The sequence below is a fragment of the Pinus tabuliformis genome, chromosome 1_2 (genome assembly GCF_031772625.1).
Source record: "Pinus tabuliformis cultivar Carrire ecotype Pingquan chromosome 1_2, CPIR1, whole genome shotgun sequence".
Lineage (NCBI taxonomy): Eukaryota > Viridiplantae > Streptophyta > Pinopsida > Pinales > Pinaceae > Pinus > Pinus tabuliformis.
In genome coordinates this window covers 1157158678-1157180773 of record NC_142298.1, presented here as the reverse complement: position 1 = coordinate 1157180773, position 22096 = coordinate 1157158678, and positions in this window count along the sequence as shown.

Below are 22096 nucleotides of genomic sequence, written 5' to 3'. Positions count from 1 at the left end.
TGGTTTCATAACATTTGGTATTAGAGCTTTGGATTCTAGGGTTTTGCTGCTCCAAACAGGTCATCGTGGCATTTTCGCTATAACTTTTTTCTCTGTGATGTTTCAGAAGTAAAAAAAAAAAACCCATTTGAGAAGAAATCATGCTGAACCTTGGGTCCAAATTTAAGAGCATTTCGCGCGATATTTGCGGAGATATGATCTGAGGAAGTTGGTCTTTTTGCAGACTCCTAAATTACATTCAAAACAGGTGACCTGGGGAAAATCGTCATAACTTTCTCTCTGGGGATCGGATTGAAATTTCGTAAGAAGGTACAGAAAGAGGACAGACTGTAGTTTCTTGTGTGTGTGTTTCAGATTCAAAGGTTGAAACAGTGACTCGTGGCACGTCGTACAATTTCACTCTACTGAACCAGTCTAAAAACAAGTCACTGTGGGAGATTTCACATAACTCTTCCTTGGAGAATCCAATTTGGCTCAGACTTGTGGCATTGGAAAGAGGACGCAGAAGGCTACTACAGGTAGCAATTTTAGAATTGGATGATCCGAAATTACAGAGATACATCAGATTCAATATCAGGCTTCTATAAAGTGAAAAAAGGTGTGTAGTTTTTTTTTTAATTTTTGTGTAAGCTTGGTTTGACAGAATTCAAAGGGCATAGTAAAGCATTATTATCGGTAACTGATGCCCCGAGGAAAGAAAATGCAAACACCTAGTAAGGAACCTGAAAGCTCTAGCATGACTCATGAAGAAGAGGAAGAAATGCTACATGATATATCAAAATTACAAGAACAAGTGCAACAAATGTCACGCTCACAAAAGCTAACAGAAGCTAAGATAAGTGGCATGGAATCTAAGATAAATGGCGTGGAATCTAAGATAAATGGCGTGGAATCTAAGATAAAGGGCATGGAAGCTAAGATGGATGATTCGAAGACATATTTGAAGAGAGACATGGTAGATTTGAAGATAGATATGAAGACAGACATGGAAGAATTGAAGAAGTTGCTACAAGAAAGGGTCACTAATGGTGAAAAGGTAGTAAAGGAAACTCATGATGAGAACAAAAGAAATGTTAATCATGATTCCATAGATGCTAATGTTGGATCGAAGAATCACCATATTCCAAAAATCGATATGAGGAAGTTTGATGGCAAGGATCCCGCCACATGGATATTACAGATGGAGCAATTCTTCGATCTCAATAATGTGCAAAACGCACAAAAGGTACGTATGGCAACTGTATATTTGGAACCAAATCAGTTTGTATGGTATCAATGGCTTTGCTCTCGTAAACAATTTATCACTTGGGCAATTTTTACGGAAGAATTGATAGCACATTATGAAGATACAAAAAGCAACACTTTTTTTAGCCAATTGATAAGTCTCAAACAAAAGGGTTCAGTAATGGAGCACATTGAGGAGTTCCAAAAATTGAACATAAGGGTAAAAGATATTCCAGAGGAGCATAGGATTGATGTGTTCATAGGGTCTTTAAAGGATAATATCCAACATGATGTTCGCCTTTGGGAACCTGATTCATTAGAGAAGGCATTCAGGTTAGCAAGAAAAATGGAAAGCAAAATTATGGCAACCAGGAAGCATACCACTCACAACTATAAAGACGGAAGTGTTGTTGCCCCTAGTCTTCCACAACCTATAAGGTTGACACCACAACAATTGGAAGAAAAAAGAGCAAAAGGGCTTTGTTACAGTTGTGATAGCAAATACACTAAAGGTCATAAGTGTGCTGAGAAGAAATTATTCTACATAGATTGTGAAGAGGAAGAAGAAAAGGAGCAAGAAAGGTCAAAAGAAGAAGATATACTCCAGGAACAAAGCCTAGATGAAGAACAAATAAATCCGACCATATCTTGTAATGCATTGGCGGGAATTACCACTCCTCAAACCATCAAGATAGAAGGACAAATCAAGAAGAAAAAGGTAATAGTGTTGATTGATTCAGGAAGCACCCACAATTTTATTCATTGTAGGGTAGCAAAAGAATTGAATTGCTTCCTATATCCAGCACCAGAGTGTCAAGTGATGATTGCAAATGGAGGAACAATAAATTTCTCTGGAAAGTGCCATAATATCAAGCTATCCATGGGAGAATATGTATTGACTAGCCCAATGCTTTCCATTCCAATGGGAGGTGCTGATGTTGTACTAGGAGTCCAATGGCTACAATCCTTGGGTACAATAGCTTTTAATTTTCAAGAACTTTTCATCAAATTTTCTATGGAAGGAAAGGAAGTTGAATTAAGGGGTATTGCAGGGAAACCAGGAAAGATAATCAGCTCTAATGGTATGACAAAGCTTCTAAAAAAGGAGCAAAGAGGTGTAATTGCACAATTATGTTCGCTAGATGTTTCCACATTGGAATCATCTATTTCTCCAGATCTCCAAAAAGTCTTGGACAATCATTCCAAGGTATTTGAGACTCCCAAGGGTCTCCCACCTATGCGTGATCATGATCATGCTATTCATCTGATTCCAGGAAGTGTTCCTCCAAACATCAGGCCGTACAGATATCCCTATGTCCAAAAAAGTGAAATTGAACGTATGGTTGCAGAAATGCTAGAGGCTGGTATAATTCAACCGAGTCAAAGTTCTTTCTCAGCTCCAGTAGTATTGGTGCACAAGAAGGATGGATCATGGCGCATGTGTCCAGATTATAGGGAGCTCAACAAGCTCACTATTAAAGATAAGTTCCCCATTCCTGTTATTGATGAATTACTGGATGAATTGCATGGATCAATTTACTTCACCAAGTTGGATCTTCGTTCGGGATATCATCAAATCAGAATGAAGATTGAAGACATTCCGAAAACGACATTTAGAACTCATGAGGGTCATTATGAATTTTTGGTCATGCCTTTTGGCCTTACCAATGCACCTTCAACATTTCAAGGTTTGATGAATTCAATTTTCAAACCATTCCTTAGAAAATTTGTGTTAGTATTTTTTGATGATATACTAATCTACAGCAAGTCTTGGAAGGATCATGTTGAACATGTTGACAGGGTGCTACAACTATTGGAGGAGAAACAATTATATGCAAAAAGATCCAAATGTTTCTTTGGAGTCCAGGAGGTGGAATATTTGGGTCATATTGTATCTCATGAAGGAGTTAAGGTAGACCCTAGCAAAATTAAAGCCATTAAGGAATGGAAAATCCCCACATCCATAAAGCATCTGCGAGGATTTCTTGGGTTGACAGGGTATTATCGCAAGTTTGTTAAGAATTATGGGAGAATAGCAGCACCTCTAACAACATTATTGAAGAAAGATTCATTTTCATGGACTCCGGAAGCAACAAAGGCCTTTGAACATCTTAAAGAGGCAATGTGCCAAGCACCGGTCTTAGCTACACCGGACTTCACAAAAACCTTTATTGTGGAATGTGATGCTTCAGGAAATGGAATTGGTGTTGTTCTAATGCAAGATGAAAGACCCATTGCTTTTGAAAGTCGTCCAATCAAGGGAAAGTTTTTAAGCAAAGCTATTTATGAGAAGGAAATGTTGGCAATACTCCATGCACTTAAGAAATGGCGACCCTACCTAATGGGAAGACACTTCAAGGTAAAAACGGATCATGATAGCCTTAAATACTTTTTAGAACAAAGATTATCCTCTGAAGAGCAACAAAAGTGGGTCACAAAGATGTTGGGTTATGACTTTGAAATCATCTACAAAAAAGGGAAGCAAAATGTGGTGGCAGATGCACTCTCAAGAAAGGATGAGGATGTGGAAGCATTGTTGTGTGCCATTTCTATTATCCAACCAGATTGGATAAACGAAGCAAGGGAGGAATGGAAGAATGACGAAGAAGTGTGGGCACTTATTCGAAAGCTACAACAAGATTCCAGTACTTCTGATACATTTAGCTGGCAAAATGATTCGTTATGGTACAAAGATCGCTTATACCTCTGTAAGAATTCCCAGCTAAAACAAAAGATTCTTATGGAATTGCACACTTCTCCCTTAGGAGGGCACTCAGGATTTTTAAAAACTTACCACAGGGTTAAGAAGGAATTTTTTTGGGATGGCCTTAAATCAGATATTCAAAAGTTTGTGGCGGAATGTTTGGTTTGCCAGCAAAATAAAGTTGAAACAATTAAGACACCGGGTCTATTACAACCTTTATCCATTCCAAGCCAACGTTGGGAGGAGGTTTCAATGGATTTTATCACAGGTTTACCCAAGTCTGAGGGAAAGAGTGTCATCATGGTGGTAGTTGACAGACTTACCAAGTATGCACACTTTTGTGCATTATCACATCCATTTAAAGCCAGTACAGTTTCTACTGCATTTATGGAAACAGTTCAAAAGCTACATGGAAACCCAAAGATTATTGTAAGTGACAGAGATCCCATTTTCACTGGAAATTTTTGGACAGAATTATTTTCTTGTCTTGGTACTCAGTTAGCTCATAGCTCATCTTATCATCCTCAATCTGATGGGCAAACTGAGATAGTAAACAAATGTTTGGAAGGATATCTTCGTTGCTTTGTATCTGATAAACAGACACAATGGGTCAAATGGTTGCCTCTGGCTGAATGGTGGTATAACACTTCCTTCCATACAACAACAAAAATGACCCCATTTATGGCACTTTATGGGTATCAACCACCATCCATCACATCATATTTAAGAGAAAATTCTAAGGTTCAGGCAGTGGAACATCACATCGAACATCAACAACAAGTCCTCCAACTCTTAAAGGATAACCTCGTGTTGGCACAAAATAGAATGAAACAACAGGCAGATCAACATCGCAGTGAAAGAAGTTTTGATGTAGGTGATTGGGTATTCCTACGGCTACAACCATATAAGCAAATGTCCCTAAAGCAAGCTAAGAAGGATAATAAATTATCACCAAAGTATTATGGTCCGTACAAGGTGTTGCAAAAGATTGGTACTATGGCATACAAATTGGAGCTTCCTGCAGCTTCTCGATTGCACCCAGTTTTCCATGTTTCATGTTTAAAGAAGGTTATAGGTGACAAGCTCCCAATTCAAACAATATTGCCAGAACTTGACGAGGAAGGAAAAATTATATTGGAACCGGAAGCAGTCACAGAAACAAGAACTCGACAGCTACGAAATCGATCAATTTCAGAGTATCTTATCAAGTGGAAGAACTTATCCGCTGAAGATTCCACATGGGAGGATGAGAATTTTATGCAGAAGTATCCAAACTACTCAAGCGTTGAGGACAACACTTTTTTGAAGGAGAGGGGCATGTTGGGTCCCTATAATACTAGTGATTACCCCATTACTATTGTAGTTATACCCCTTATTTATATTTTTGTGCCCCTATTACCCCCATATTGTTATTTCTGTGCCCCATAGAATCCCTCTATTGTTATTTTTGTGGCTTTATATTATTATTGTTAGGTCGGCTGGATTATATTGTGACTCCTTAGACTCCTATATATAGAAAGGAGGTTTTGTCATTTGTATCATCCAAGAATTGTTCATTTATGTAATGTAAAGGAGGTTGACCCCTCGAAGAGGCTGAATTCTAAGGCGTTGATCTATCTTTTCTATCTTTTCTTGAGCTGGTTTCATAACATTGATGATGCAGAAAAGGAAGAAATGGAGAAAAATATAGTAAATGAGAATGAATAAATATTCAAGATTAAATCATATATCATTCTCTTAAAATAGAATGTAATGAAGCGACCCGAGTCAAAGAATAAACAACTAGCTAAGAAAAATGATGACTGTGGAATATTTGAAGAAGGGGTTATTTCACTAAGGAAAGAAGTTGTTTTTCTAAACAAAAGCTTGAAAATTTCTCAAGCCTTGGATGAATTTCTCAACCATCAGAGATCCCCATTTGATAAAACTAGTCTTTGTTATACAAGTGAATCCTCAAACATAAGTAAAGAACCTCTTGGTGCTTCAGACAACAGAGATATGGAAGAATCTGGAAGAAATATTGATGTCCTCAGTTCTAGCAAAGGCAAAGAGAAGAGTCAAGATGACATTGGAAGAAACCATGCTCCAAGAAGATGTGAAGACATTGTTAAGACAACAAGAGGCAACGAATCTAATCAAAGGCTTCCAAAACAGAATACATGTAGAAGTTCACTAAGACGAAATTATGCAGAAAGTGTCTAGGATACAAGAGGAAATGGATATCATCAAACAATTCCAAAGCATAATATGTTCAGAAGTGCATCAAGGGAATCATCATTTCCAAGGTACCAAAATTTATTTCATGGTTATTGTTATTCATGCTCAAATTTTGGACACATGGCTAAGCAATGCATAGCATATGGAGATTCCTATTAGTTCTCCAGAACAAGATTTACAAAAGGAAACTATGCTCTCTCTTTCATGTTTAATACTGAGTGCTTCAAATGTCATAACATTGGACATGTGGATCACGATTGTAACTTATCTTGGGTTCCTAAACAAGCTCAAAGCATAACTACCCAGGGAGAGAAGAAGGTCACACAAGTTTGGAAAAAGAAGCAAATTGGACCAGAAAATCCCTTGAACACTCAAGCCAACAACACATGTTGTTGATCTCATGAATATATCTTTGACATATTTTTATGATGAAATTCTGCCAAAAAGAGACCATCCATATTTTTAAGGGGAGTTTGTTCTTCTGAACTGTTTGAGTTGTGAAGAGCCCTATGAGATACTTGATGAGTTACATATGGAAAATTGTGCTTTGAGGCATATCTCCCAATAAGATCATCTCCCAGAAGTAACTCCATTGAAGAAAATCACCCATTGATTGAAGATATCTTCCACTTTCAGCATTCTTTCTTGTCAAAAGAAAACAAAAACTAGAGGAGTTTATGCAGGTAGGGGGAGTTGATCAATCATCTACAATTAAATTGTAGGCAGTCGCTAGTGTTGAAAAATTATGAGCTGCTAAGATCGGACTGATAGCAAAAGGCAGTAAATGCTTAACAAAGACCAAAAAATGAATCTGATCTCAAAACAATCTGAACAGAGCTAAAATCTGGAAATGATATTTGAGGAAGTAGATAGCAGTTGAATCAAAAGGAAATACAAACAACTATAAAGTATTCGAACTGGTATTTGAGTCTCTGCAAAGAAGACCCAGATCAGTATAGCACCATTGGACAACTATATAACAAAATGTCAAAGTTGACTGAGCAACATGATGATAGAAAAGGGAGCAGAGATTCAGGGGGAGTTGTATAAGTTACTATCTAAGCAACAATGAAAGAAGCAATATGAAAAGAAGCAGCGTGATAGGGGGAATACTTGGGCACCCCATTTTCCATTGATGTCAAAGGGGGAGAGAATGTTGGAAGGGAAAGAATATTGGCATCAATGACAAAGGGGGAGATTGTTAGTCAAGGTTGTCATTGATGTCAATATGGCATTGGTTGTGATGGAAAATTATTGTGACCTGTGATGTTTCCCTAAGATGCCCATTGATCATAATAATGAAAGTTCTTATGAAGATGCCATATCAAGAAGACAACATATGATGACATGGTTGATGAGATGGAGGACCATATATATTGTAAGCATTGAATATGTATATATATATATATATATATATATATATATATATATATATATATATATATATCTATATATATATATATAGATATAGATATATATATACATATATATATATATAGTGGACCCAAGGAGCAAACCCAAGGAGAAAGAGGAGGAAAGTTGTCAAAAGAAATGGGAATCCACTGGAAAGCCATTAGAATCCATTTGAAAACCATCGAGAGCCAAAGGAAAGCCATCAAAAGTAAAGAGCAGGAGAGACAAGCGAAGATCCAAGAGAAGCAGTCCATCAAAAGTCATCAGAATTCAAGAAAAGGAGCGACAAGCCAAGATCCAAGAGAAGTAGTCCATCGAAAGACATCGAAAGGCATCAAAGCCATAAAATTGAAGCCATCAAAAGTCACAAGAATGAGAAGCCACAGGAGCGACAAGCCAAGGAGGAGCAGATCCATGAGAAGACCACATATGCCCAAGAGAAAGAGACAAAGGGAAGAAACAGTGATATTGGAGGACCCAAGAGAAACACATCAGCGAAATGTTCGGAACCTCATCAGAGAAATCATAACGACGCCTTTTTCTGTGTTACCAATCATAAACCCCAATCTTCGATCTCTGATCTCTAACTCTGACTCTGATCTCCGATATCCAACTCTAACTTTGATCTCCGATATCCAACTCTAACTCTTATCTCTGATTTGCGATGTGGGCTTCCGATATCCAAACTGCAACATGCAAACCTAATTAGTTTATCATAACAAGATTTAATGTAAAATCACATTTGCTCTTTATCGAAGCTTTTGAATGGGACCTCCAATAAGTTCTACTGATCTTCGATTGTGATATGCTTTGCGGACCTGATTGACTTTATTATAATGGATTTAATGTAATATCACATCTGCCACTTCAGAACTTTCCTATCGCAAGTTTTGAAAGCATGATATATTAAAACCTCCAACTGCGATATGATTGTGGATCTGATTTATCTATCATAATGAATTTAATATAATATTGCATCCATCAGAACATGTTACGGACCCGATAGGGCTATCAAAATGAGTTTAATATAATATCGCATCCATTAATGGCCAGAGTATGATGTGGACCCCTTTCTAGTATCAAAACAAGTTTATTGAAATATCACATATGTTACGTCGGAGGTCAGAGGAAGTAGGGGTGATATGTGTTATAGAGATATTGATGATGTTGACATCGGAACTTTGGCATGTGCACAACTTAAAAATATCCAATATTCATGAAGTTGCAATATGCACAATTAAAGAGATGATGTGGCATGTGGGACCTCCAGACATCATTTATAATGTGGTTTATGGTTAATGAAACTATGGCATATTTGGTCCACTATTATCAAAATACACCTTCTAATATATTTTAATGTGCCACCTCATGCTCAAGTCAACCTCTCCTCCAATGAACATGTCTTTTCGTTATTGGAGAAACTTGTATATATACAATTCAAATACTTTACTTCAAGCATTGATCTTAGTCACCCATTACAAAGAAATAGATACAATTCACAACTCGTGAACTTGAAAGAAGAGAGGAAAGGAAGCTGAATGCTGAGTAGGAAAATAAATTTTTGATTGGGTTAATCTTTGGGAGGCTCAGACTTGTGATGAATTAATATGTAGAAGAAATGCAGACTATGACATGAAGGACAATCCTGTGGAGGTTTGTTTAGTAGCTCAGATCAGTTCTATAGCTTTGTCTCGGATTTGTGGAAACATTAATTCTTAGATCAATATAACCTCAGACCAGTAGAGAAAGGTTAATTCCATCATCATTTGAAGGGAGCCGAGGGCATAACCCAAATTGAAGTATTTGTGAGGTAAGCATATAAAAAAACCTCTGAAGCAGTCACTCTTGAAGCAGTTACCTCGGCATTGTGAACAAAGGCTCGAAACAAAGAATTGTTTGGTGTAGACATAGAGGCTTAGTGCAACCTATTGAAGATATCTTATTAAAAAGCTTTAGGAGATCTTGGAGACATCATTAGAGATCATGATGCCTTGTTGAAATCATCATGAGGTAACTTCACAGATTTTGTTTGGGTAACATGAAGAATTGTGGAGACTCCTTCAAATGAAAGCAAGGTTGTCATTGATGAAGTGACATGGAGATTAAGTAGAGGAATCGTTGAAGATTGATAGGGCTCATTGAAGAAGACATTGCAAGTTGTGAATTATTACTAATCTTATCAAGGAAAATTGAAGCAGGAGGTTGGAGCGTCATAGAGAGAGGGTTGGAGCCCTAGAGGATATGAGTCCTCAATATATCAGGTTGGAGTCTACACTAAAGAGAGGGTTGGATCCCTAGAGGATAGGAGTCCTCAATATGTAAGGTTGGAACCTACATCAAAGAGAGGGTTGGAGACCTAGGGTATAGGGGTCCTCAAAAGACTAGGTTGGAGCCTATACCAGAGATAGGGTTGGGGCCCTAGAGGTTGGTGCCTCAAAATTGACAAGGTTGGAGCCTTGGAAAGTCCAATTCAGAGCTTGGAAAAGTACAGGTTGGATCCTGGGAGATTGAATATTGGTGCCTTCATCTAGGGTTGGAGCCCTACACATTATTGTATTGAATTTATTGTAAAGAGGATTGGAGTCCTCATTATTGATTAATAAAATTATTATTCTATCATTGTTCATTTTGTGTTCTAACTATAAGTGATCTAACTCGTAAAATATCACAATTGAAAAGAAATACTGATTCACCCACCTCTTAGTATTTCAAAAAGGAAAAGCATAGTTGTAGGAAGGGATGTGTATTATTTGCAGTTCATATTTCTAGTGAAAAAGGGAAGGATATTGAGGATGATGAATTTTTGGAGTGTCCAATTTTGTAGCAGTTCCAGGATGTGTTTCCTACAAATATTCCATAGTTACCACCTCATAGGGAAGTGGATTTCTCTATTGAGTAGATCCCAAGAGTAACACCAACATCTAAGGCACCATGCAAGATGAGCATTCCAAAGTTAGTATATTTTTAGCCGCATCTTAAGGAGATTCTTGATAAGGGATATATAAGGCCAAGTATGTCACCTTTGGATGCACCAATATTGTTTGTAAGGAAGAAGGATGTTTTTCTCAGGTTGTGTATTGATTACATGCAGTTGAACAAGATAATGATCAAGAATAAGTATCCATTATTATAGATTGATGACTTGTTTGATTAGTTGAAGGGAGAAACAATGTTCTAAACAATTAATATGAGATCACGATATCATCAAGTGCACATCAAAGAAGAGGACATCTACAAGGTTGCATTCCATACCAGATATGTGAATTGTGAGTTTGTGGTGGTTTCTTTTGGTATTACTAATGCTCCATCCACTTTCACATGTTTGATGAAAAATGTGTTGTTTCCTTACCTGGACAAGTTTGTGATAGTGTTTATTAGTGATATATTGATATATTTCAAGAATGAGGAAGAACATGCAAACAACATGACAATAGTGTTGATATTATTAAGAGAGCATCAGTTGTATGCCAATCTTAGGAAGTGTAGTTTCTTTTAGACTGAAGTTCATGACTTAGGACATGTGGTTTCTAAGGAAGGGATAACAATGGAGCCATAAAATATTAAATCTATCATGGAGTGGCCTACTCAATAGGAATGTGGATGAAGTCATATCATTCATGGGATTAGTAGGTTACTACAAAATATCCATCAAGAACTTCTCAAGGATTGGCTATCATATTACATCATTGTAGAGAAAAGGAAAGAAGTTTGAATGGACTGAGGAGTGTGCAACTAGTTTTGAGTAGTTGAAGCATTTTATTACAAATGACCTAGTTTTGAAGATTGTAGATCTTGACAAGGAGCTCCTGGTATGTACAAATGATTGCAAGGAAGGACTTGGTCGAGTCCTAATGTAGGAAGGACATGTGGTATGCTATGAGTTAAGGAAGTTGAATGAACATGAGAAGAATTATGTGACTCACGACCTTGAGTTGGCAGTTATTATTCATACATTGAAGATGTGGAGACATTATCTTGTTGGAAGGAGGTTTATTATGATGAGTGATAATACTGGACTAAGGTACTTGTTTGAATAGCCCAATCTGAATGCCATGGAATCTAGATGGTTGGATACCCTTAGTGAGTTCAAATTTGAGATTAGGTACATCAAGGGCAAGGAGAATAGGGTTGTAGATGCTCTTAGTAGAAGATGATAGGGATGAGGAGTCCCATCTCATGACAGGTGTCTTGGTCAGATTCAGGAACAAGATTTATGTGCTAGATGACTATGATCTCAACAAACCTATCTTGAGGTAATTTAATGTAAAGCCATATTTAAGTCTCCCAAGATATCATAAGAGTTTGAAAATAGTTAAGAATTCCTATTATTGGTTGAATTTAAAGAAAGTGGTGGTTGAGTTTGTTGCAAGATTCTTGGAATGTCAGTAAGTGAAAGTTGATTATAAGAATTCAGATGGTTTATTGTAGCCAATTTTGATTCCAAAATGGAAATGGGAGGTCATTTCGATGGAGTTCATCATAGGTTTTCCAAGGAAATCTAGACAACATGATTCCACCATGGTTGTGTTTGACAGGTTGAGTAAGGTAGCTCACTTCATTGCAGTGAAGTCTATTAATTCATCTAGCGAGGTAGCTCAGATCTTCATTAGATAGATAGTGATATTACATGGTGTTCTAAAGAATATCATATCAAATAGAGATGCCATGTTCACTTCTAGGTTTTGGAAGGAGTTGTTTGTAGGTTTGGGGACAGAGCTGGTTTTTAGTACAACTAATCATCTACAGACATATGGATAGACATAGAAGGTTAACAAGATCCTTGAGGACAAGTTGAGGATGTGTGTCATGCATACGCAGAGGAAGTGGGAGGAGTATCTTCCATTAATGGAGTTTGCATATAATAATGAGTATCAAGAATTCTTGAGGATGATTCCATTTGAGGCTTTTTATGGGAGTAGTTGTAATACTCCTGTTAGCTAGAGTGATCCGGTGAATAAGGTGCTGATTAAACTAAATATGTTGGCTAAGATGGAATAGGAGATGCAATTTATCAAGATGAATTTAAAGGAATCACAAGACATGCATAAGAGTTATGTGGATAAACATAGAGCATTCAATGAGTTTCAGGTTGGGAAGCATGTGTACTTGCACATCAAGTCCATGAGGAGCTCCTTGAGGATTAGATCATGTGCCATGATGACACCTTGGTATTGCGGACCTTTGGAGATCCTTGAGAGGATTAGAGCAATGGCCTATAGACTTGCAATGTCACTAACAGTGAAAGTCCATGATGCTTTCCATGTTTCATTACTTAAGAGATATGTTCAGGATGGTGATCATGTGACTGATTGGTCTGTGTTGCAGGTGGAACCAAAGCGAGAAATCTAGACAAAGCCTTAGTTCATTTTGCAGAGGAAACAACTCATGCTATGGAATAGAGAAATCTAGCAATTTAAAGCGCAGTGGAAGCACTTTGGGCCCGATGAAGCTACATGGGAGATGGCTTATTATATATGGGCTTTGTATCCTTCCTTATTTATTGGTTGAGCAATTGTGTTGGTACATGTGTTTTGGTATATGTGTTTATGTTATATATGTGTGTGTGTGTGTGTGTGTGTGCATTTATGTATTATAAATACTACTTGAGCTATGTTATAAAGATCCAATAAGCAGTATGATGTTCATGGTCTCAACAGTTAGGTATGATGTAAGTGTTGCATAGGGTTGTGCTATAAACATCTATGGGAAGCATTTTATTCTAGTCATAAGCGTCATTGAACACCGAGGGCAGTGTTCCCCTAAGGGGGAGGGGTTCGTAACAATCCCTTGTTTATTTTCCATGTAAATAAAATAAGACCAAGGTCATGGGACACATATTCCAAGCTAAATGTTGGGAAAACATTATAGAGAAATCACTTGTGGATTAATAATGGCTCTGGGAATTGGAAAAGCAAAAGAGGTAATAAATAACATTGAATCATGAGAAATAAAGGAAAATAGGAGAAAAGGAAGATGGAGAGACACAAATGTGCATGCAAGAGAAATTAGAGGAAAATGGAGAAAATACAAGCATCAATGATAAAAAGTCTTCAGAGAAATAGTTGCTATCTTTTTGGTTAGTTTGAGATTTTTGACAGTTTTGTGGTGGGGCTCTAATTCATTCTCTCATACTCTTACACACTTAGAGCATAATTCAAGCATGCTTGCATCATTCTATAATTCACTTGGATTGTAGAAATAAGGCAAGGGAAAGCAAGGTAAAGCAAGGGAAGTGTAAGGAGATAGTTGGATCAACAAATACAACATGGATACTTTACAAGTAACATATTGCATGTGTGATTTCCTTGCCAATTTATGAACACATGGTATATAATGCATGTGATTCCTTGGTTATGTGTTGTCATTGGCATGGAGATTTTCCTGGATTGACAATGTTTCCAGTCTTGCCTTGTCATTTCTTGGATAGCCATGGTGTTTTGTGTTTCCCACTTGTTTTTTTGACTTCTGCTAAGGTTCCCTATGGCTGCAGGTTGGAACATATGCTCTTGAAACCCTGGAGCAACTTGGGTTGAGTTAATATTCCCTACTACCATGAGTTGGAACAAACACTCTAGAGCCTTGGAAGGTTGTGGGTTGAGCTACTAGTTCCTGGAGCCCTGAAAGACTTGGGTAGAAACCAATTTGGTTGATCTTACTAATTTTTGGACCGTATAACTGAGATCACTATGCTTAAGTGTTGAGGTGGTTTGGCCTCTAGAAGCCATGGTTGGTTTTCTTTTGGTTTAACCCATGTGATACCACATTCATGATTGGAATATGGAGTGGGGGTCAATGATTGAAAGAGATATTTGGTTCAACCCAATCTATAGTCGAGTGGTACATGGAAGTCCCTGACTTGGTTGGCATTTTCACATGTTAATATGAGATATTTTCTTATTGTGATTGTTGGCATTATGATGCATGTGTTGTACTTGATGGCAACCCACTTGTAGTAGAACATCTCACTTATACATAACTAGATGAATCTACAAAAGAGAGATTAGATGTGACAGGACATAAGGGATGCAGGGCAGCTCAAAGGAATCATTTCAGATGTAATGTACAATGACAACTCATTAAGTTGATAGTTCTTAGTATGGCAAGTTAGCTTTTCCATCAAGTCCAAAGGGGGAGATTGTTGGCATTATGATACAAGTGTTTTCCTTGATGACAACTCACACATATGACAGATCATAGTGTAGCAGGTTAGTAGCAAAGAATTGATGATCAGACTACAAAGAATGAAGAAAGAAAAGTATATACGTAGGTTCACTATACACCAAGTCGTGTACACACGCAGGTTCACTATATACCAAATCACGTATATACGCAGGTTCGCTATATACCAAGTAGTGTATACACGTAGGTTATACACGTAGGTTCACTATATACAAAGGCATGTATACACGCGGGATTGCTGATCAAAAGTCGCGTATGCGTATGAACGCACTTTCATGCACGGAAAAGTGTGTACATGTGGGAAAGCTTATTTTTGGGTCCGTAGTATTTAGACCTATGGTTTTGGACCTTGGTATTGCGTCCGAAGTGTTGAACCCAGGTATTGGGTCCCTAATATTGGTTCTAAATGGTTTTGGACCATGGTATTGAGTAAGGCCTCAGACTATAAAAGGAGAAGAAGATCATTAAGCAAAGGCAATTAAGAAAGTCTTGAATATCTGATGAAGTATGAGATTTAGTATGCAGGTTATGGGTTCATGATGCTTTGCTTGATCTAAGCTAAGGAGGAATCTCAGTAGTTGATGGAGAATAAGATCTAAGGATAGATCGGGATCAAATGGTTTGGAATGAATCATCTCTATATGGTTTGATCATGCTTGTTCTAGATCTGTATACTGATGCATGTAATGTTCTGATCTGGGTATAACTTAAGATTGAAATAGCTGCAAAACATGAATGAATATTTACAGATGTATACGCTTGTTGACTTTGATAAAAGCGCGTAAATACGCAGGTTAGATACATCTAAGTAGCGTATACAATACGAACTATGATGTTTGAAGTTATAGGTTGTTCTGGTTGTTGATGCAAAGTCTGAATTCTGGTGATTGTTTACTAGTGTTAGTGTTCTGCATATTCAGTTTGGTTGATTGTGTTTAGCTTCAGTGTTGATGGATGAGATCTATAATGGATCAAGATCATAATGAATTATCTTTATGTGATCTGATGGACTAGATCTGGTTGCTAACATATGTATTATCCTTGTATAAGTAATGATCTGGGTATGTCTGAAATCGGGAAGTGCAGCGAAAGTTATTAGTAAGTAATTGTTGACATATACGTTGGTTCACTTTTGTGAAGTTGCTTATACACGCTGGTTCAGCTCTTCCAAGTAGCGTATGCATGATTTCTGATGATACAGTTGGTTCTGAATATTGTTGCAGAGTTTTGTGTTCTGCTATGTGTTCTGGTGATTACATTTTGTTGACAGGGTTTCAGTGATTCAGTATTGGGTGATTCAGAGATTGATGATGCTAGTGTTGATTGATTGTGTGCTTCAATGATATTGATGGATCCAATATGAAAATTTTATGAAACATGGCCTTCATATTATGATGATGTGTTCCATGAGTATCCAGTCTGAAAATTTATGAAACGTGGTACCTGGAGGAAGAAAGAGAAGGTTGTAGCCTTCTGTAGGTTAGCACCTACGTACTAGTACCTCAGTTAGTACAAGAGCTAAGGGGGTGGTAGCTCCCCTCCAATAGCAGCTGGAAAACGAGCAAAGGTTGGAGCATTTCAGTAGGCCAGCACCTACGTACTAGTAAATGGATCAGCTAGTACAAGAGCTAAGGGGGTTGTAGCTCCCTTCCAGGAGAGTTTGGAGAACGAGAGAAGGTTGTAGCCTTTTGTAGGTAGAAGCCTGTGTACTGGTATAAGACTGCACCAGTACAGAACCATTGTAAAAGAAGTTTCTTATTAAAAAGAAGATTGAGACGACTTGCAGCAGGTGGTTTTCACCCACATTGGGTTTCCACCAAACATCATGGTGTTCATGTGTGCTTCTTGTGTGTGATGATCTATTCTATTCTACTGCTCATGTTTACTGTTCATATGGTTAATAATGTTCTGATGCACTCATTAGGGATCAACTAACTGAATCATAAGTTTACTTGATATACACTTGTTACATTACACACAGTTGCGTATACACGCGGTTTGCATTAACTGAAGTAGCGTATATGAATCTTAATATGGAAATGAAAAAGTTATATTGATTTGATAATACTGATTCACCCCCCCTCTCAGTATTATTTCCAACAGTGATATATAAGCATTTGCAGTGATCATGCTGTTGATTTTATAGCTGATTTTCCATGATTTCCATTATGTTTATATGTTGGTTATCTGTTGGTTATATGATGTATTTTATCGAAGGCTCTTGAAATGTTTTGATAAATTACTAGATGGTTAATGAATGCTGGTCTAATAAGTGTTTTTGTAGCTAGTTAGAGAGGGCTTGGAGCCTTCCTGGTGATTCTCAGATGAATTTCAGAAGTTTATAATCAAATATGAAGTCATGACATATAACTTACATGTTCATCATATGTTTTTATGAAATTTCTATCATTGATTAGGCATGTCTAGGTCAATTTATTTCTTGATTTTTGATAGGTTGGATTTGTAATCATGTTATCTATGATTATGAAAAGTTACATGTAGTTTTTGGCAATGATTTGGAGGCTTACTTGAAAAAGTGGCACAAATCGCACGACCATATCCTCTGAATTGGGAAATTTTAGTCATAACCACATGGAGGTAGGCCTTTACATGTAGTTATAGCCCTCCAACTTCACTCTTGTTATGTTGTGCATGTGGTTGGGTTGTTTCTCTAGTAAGAAGAGCTCCAACTTAGGGGTTGATCACCTAGGGTTTTCTGCAGGCTCCTGAGTGGTCAGTAGTCCCTTAGGGATGTCTGTAAATTATCCGTGTTTCGGCCCCACTTCCATAACTAGAACTTGGAGGTAGTGTCATATTTTAGTGACACTCATCTCATGTTTACCCATGAGAGCTTGTAAAAGTGGGTAAATGTGGGAGGAGACCGTTAAAACTTAGAAATGGGGAAGCATAGCTTGTAATGGTCCTAGAAGGTGATATATGTTGCACCTAATTGTTGCAATTTCATAATCCAAAATATATGTACATTTAAGCTTTTTCCATATGAAAATAATTTTATCTAAAAGGCCCTTACTAAGGTCTATCTCAACATAAATATTTGTGTACATACATAAACCTTCCGTCAAATTTTTTTAGATTGGTTTTTATGATAGTGCCCAAATATTACCAATATCCTAAAAAATCAAGACATACTAGAATTGTAATAATGAATTGGGAAGACAAACCCAAATTGTCATTCTAGCAACATACATAATGTTAGTATCAAAATCTCGAAACCAAAGGGTGATAAAAAGTCTGACATTTCCCTAAAGAAAATGATTCTCTTCAAACAATTATTGATAATCAACATGATCATAAAACTAAAGTCCCCTTTAAACATTTATTGATAATCAACATGATCATAAAAATAAACAATAAAAACCTTTGGAACACAAAGATACCTCACATCTCTTTGTTCAATTTGTATGGATTCATTGAAACAATGTTGATGTAGAAGGCCAATACCCATTAAATATATAAATTACAACATCCTTTTTCACATAAAAAATTTCAATGTGAGACCTTCAATGTTGTCATCTCCACCATGAACACCTTCTCACCATGCTCGACCATATAAGTGTTAGAAATAGGAGAAGAATTTGAATCTAGTAGAGAGGCCAATTTATTTTTCATCACATCCCTAAAATATATCTCAATATCCACTACTTTGTCAAACAATTGTAAAACCAATACAAAATTTGAATCTTTATGATGTAGGATAATCTTTGGTCTAAAGAAGTATGCATCGATCAATTCTGTTAGTAGTTTAGGGGATGACTTAAGACTATTATGACTATTATTTATTGTTACAGTGCTGCAACTATTCCTTATTGTGATAGCATTGTGACTCAACCATGCTAAAATAGTGCAACAACTCCACCATTTTTGTTGCAGTGCTATGAATTCACCATTTTTGTTACAATGTTGTAACTCCACCTTGCTGCAATAGTGCTAGGATATGTCATTGTTGCGACAACATTGTCAATCTACCCTTGATGAAATAGTGTTGTGACTCTACCTTATTTTCAAAGTGCTATGACTTTGCAATTAATTTTACAATGTTTCCGCAACTATGCCTTGTGTGATGGTGTTGTGACTCCACCATTTATATTATAGTGCTACGACTTCGTGTTGTTGTTACAATGTTGCGACCCATCTTGTTGTTGCAGTTTTTTGACTCCTCCATTATCGTTACAATGTTGTAACTCTGTTGCAACATGATGGGCCATGCCTTCTTGCAATTCCATGTCTCTTATAGGCCTTTAGGAAAATCAATGGATAACTTATGTGAGAAAATGATGAATATTTTTGAGAAATAGGTGAGGAAGTTGAATCATTATGATTGCTCAACTTTCAAACCATCATTTAAAAGTATGGAACAAACTGAGTGCAAGGAAATAACGATTAGAATGGGAATAGATGAGGAAGTTGACGACCTTGATTTTTCAATTTCCCAACCATCATTTAAGAACAAGAAACAATTAGAGGAAGACAAACTAGGAGAGATGGAGAAAGAAAGGTAGAAGATCCTATAAAGCTAAAAAGGAATGAAGAAATAGAGGGAAGATGAACAACTAGGTGCATTTGATGATGAAACATAAGGTGTGTATGCAAAGTCTAGTGTAGAGTATTAATGTACACAATTTTTTGAACAAATTTATGTGTATGTGAATTACAAATTAAAATCACGATGTTGTTTCTTATGATTTTTTTCCTATAACTCTCAATTCCTCATTTTATTTGTTAGTTTTTAAATTATATTAACTCTATCATACAAGTAGTTGTGTGCTTTGTGGGTAGAGACCAAGTTCTTGTAGTTGGTTGTGTACAAGATTATATGGTCACCTGCATCAAGTGTTATCAGAGTTGGTTTAAGCTCTTGACATTGGTTTTTTGTTAGTGATTTTATAGTGCATGGTTGTGGAAGTACTCAAGCCTAGGTTTTTCAATGCAATTGATGGAAGGAAATTTTTAAGAAGCCAAGCCTGAAAAAGATGTGTGAATGTTTGTTAGGTTGAGAGCCACTAGACAATGTGTAGGAATTCCACCACAGAGAGAAGGAGTAGCATGAAGAAGTATGATGAACTAATATTTAGACGAATTGATAAGAATAATAGAATATTTGGAAAATATATGACTTGGGGATGCTTAAGAAGACTTAGAGTCATAAGATGAGATTTAAGAAGAGAGAAGTGTTGAGGAAGTGGACCCAACAACATATTTGATATCCTTTCTAAATGAGAGAGGTAGTGAAAATGTGGAAGTTTCATGCAATGATAGTAGCTTAAAGGCCAAGACTCTCATTGATTTGATAGGGAAGCTTTAAAGGTACTTTAGGTACAAGAATGTTCATGACCCTAATCATGTTAGATTTTCTATGGAAAAGTTAAAGGGGCATGCTATACTTTGGTGGGATATGCAACTGAAAGATAGGGTAGAAAACTAGTAGGAGAGTATTAAAACATGTAGGAATGTGATCAAAAAAATTTAGGGGAAATTCCTACTTGATAATTACAAACAAAATTTATTTAAGTATAGAACTTAAGACAAAAAAAGCTGATAGTCCAACAATACATTGACCAAAATTTTAAATTGTCACTCATATAAGGGACTAAATAACTAGAATATCAAGGATTTGATAAGAGATATGAATGTTTTAAAATATCATATTAAATATGAGAGGAGAACACACTTGTTTGGGAATGTATATGAATCCTATTAAGTTTCCTTAAAGGTGGAAGAAATTATTGGCAGAAAACCACAACAAAATGTTGAGGAAAAGAACCCAAAATCAGGGGCATAGAAAGTATTTCTAGAGGCAATGAAAAATAAAATGAATCCATTAGTAGCCAAAATAATAAAGGAATAATGACACTAGAAGATGTAAAGGATTCAAAAGTGGAAAAATTAAGTATATTATTACTTATTATAGATGTGGAATAGAGGGTCATAAGGAATCTAAATGTCGAGAAAAGAATAAGGTAGGAATAAGTGAATCTTGAGCACAAGTCATATAGGCATATGAGGCAACCTAAAGAAAGAAAAAACTTTTTAAGACTAAATGTAAATTTTAGGGAAAATGTTGTAATGTGGTCATAAATTGTTGATGTACAAAAAATTTGGTATCCACGGAATTCATAGAAAAATTAAAGTTAGAATTTATTTGCCATCCTAATCCATACCAAGTCCTGTAGTTACAAAAGGGACAACAAGTCACCATGACATATTAATGCTTGTTATATTTGCAGATTGGAAGCTTCAGTGAATAGGTATTATGTGATGTAGTAGAGATGGATGTATGCCATGTACTACTTGGAAGACCATGAATGTTTTCCATGATGGCAATAAGAATAATTATGAATTCACAAAGGCTAGACAACGATACACACTGGAAACAATGTTCGAAAATGCAATTGCAATGATAGGAAGCAGTAGCATCCAAGATGTGAGTAGTAATAGCTTCTGAATTGTGTTGTGTTCAGGTAAGGATTTTTTGAAGGAAAATGAACTCTATCATGCTGAAAGAAATCCAAGGTGGGAAAATGAACTCTACAACACTATAGATTGAACATTTGATGAAATAATTTTGAGGAGTTTATAAAAAATGATTTTCCAACAAGTTTACCTCCCATGAGAAGTGTACTAGGGTCAAGTTTTCCTATCAAAGCTCCATATAGGATGAATCCAATAGAAAGTGAAGGATTGAATAGGTAGGTACAATAATTTCTTAACAAATGACTAATGAAAGAGAGTTTATGTTTCTATGTTTTACCACCAATGTTTCCACCCAAGAAAGGAGGTGAATGGAAAATGTATACAGATTCATGGGTTATCAATAAGATCACTATCAAGTATATATTTCACATCACAAGGGTAGACAACCTCATGGATATTTTGAGTGGGGAAAAGTACTTTTCAAAGATTTATTTGAAGAGTGGATCTTTATATTCAAATAAGGTAAGGTGACAAATGGAATGTAACATACCATAGGGGAATTTTCCCACAGGGGCTATCACATGGAAAACAATGTTTAAGACAAAGGATGAATTGATGAAATAGCTAGTCATTCCATTTAGGTAAAGCCAATTCTCCTAGCACATTTATGAGACTTGTGAATGAAGTCTTGAAACCATTTTGGGAAATATTGTTTTTCCGTACCTGGATGTTATTCTCATATTTAGTAATATGAAGGAAGAACACTTGGAGTAGGTTAGAAAGGTGTTATACTAGTTGAGAGAAGAAAAATTGCATGTTTCTGAATGAAGACTTAGTGTACTTGGTATTTGCAATTTCTAGGGAATGCTTGAAGATGGATCTGAAAATGGTAAAGAACATTTTGTATTGTCCAACACCTTAGTACAT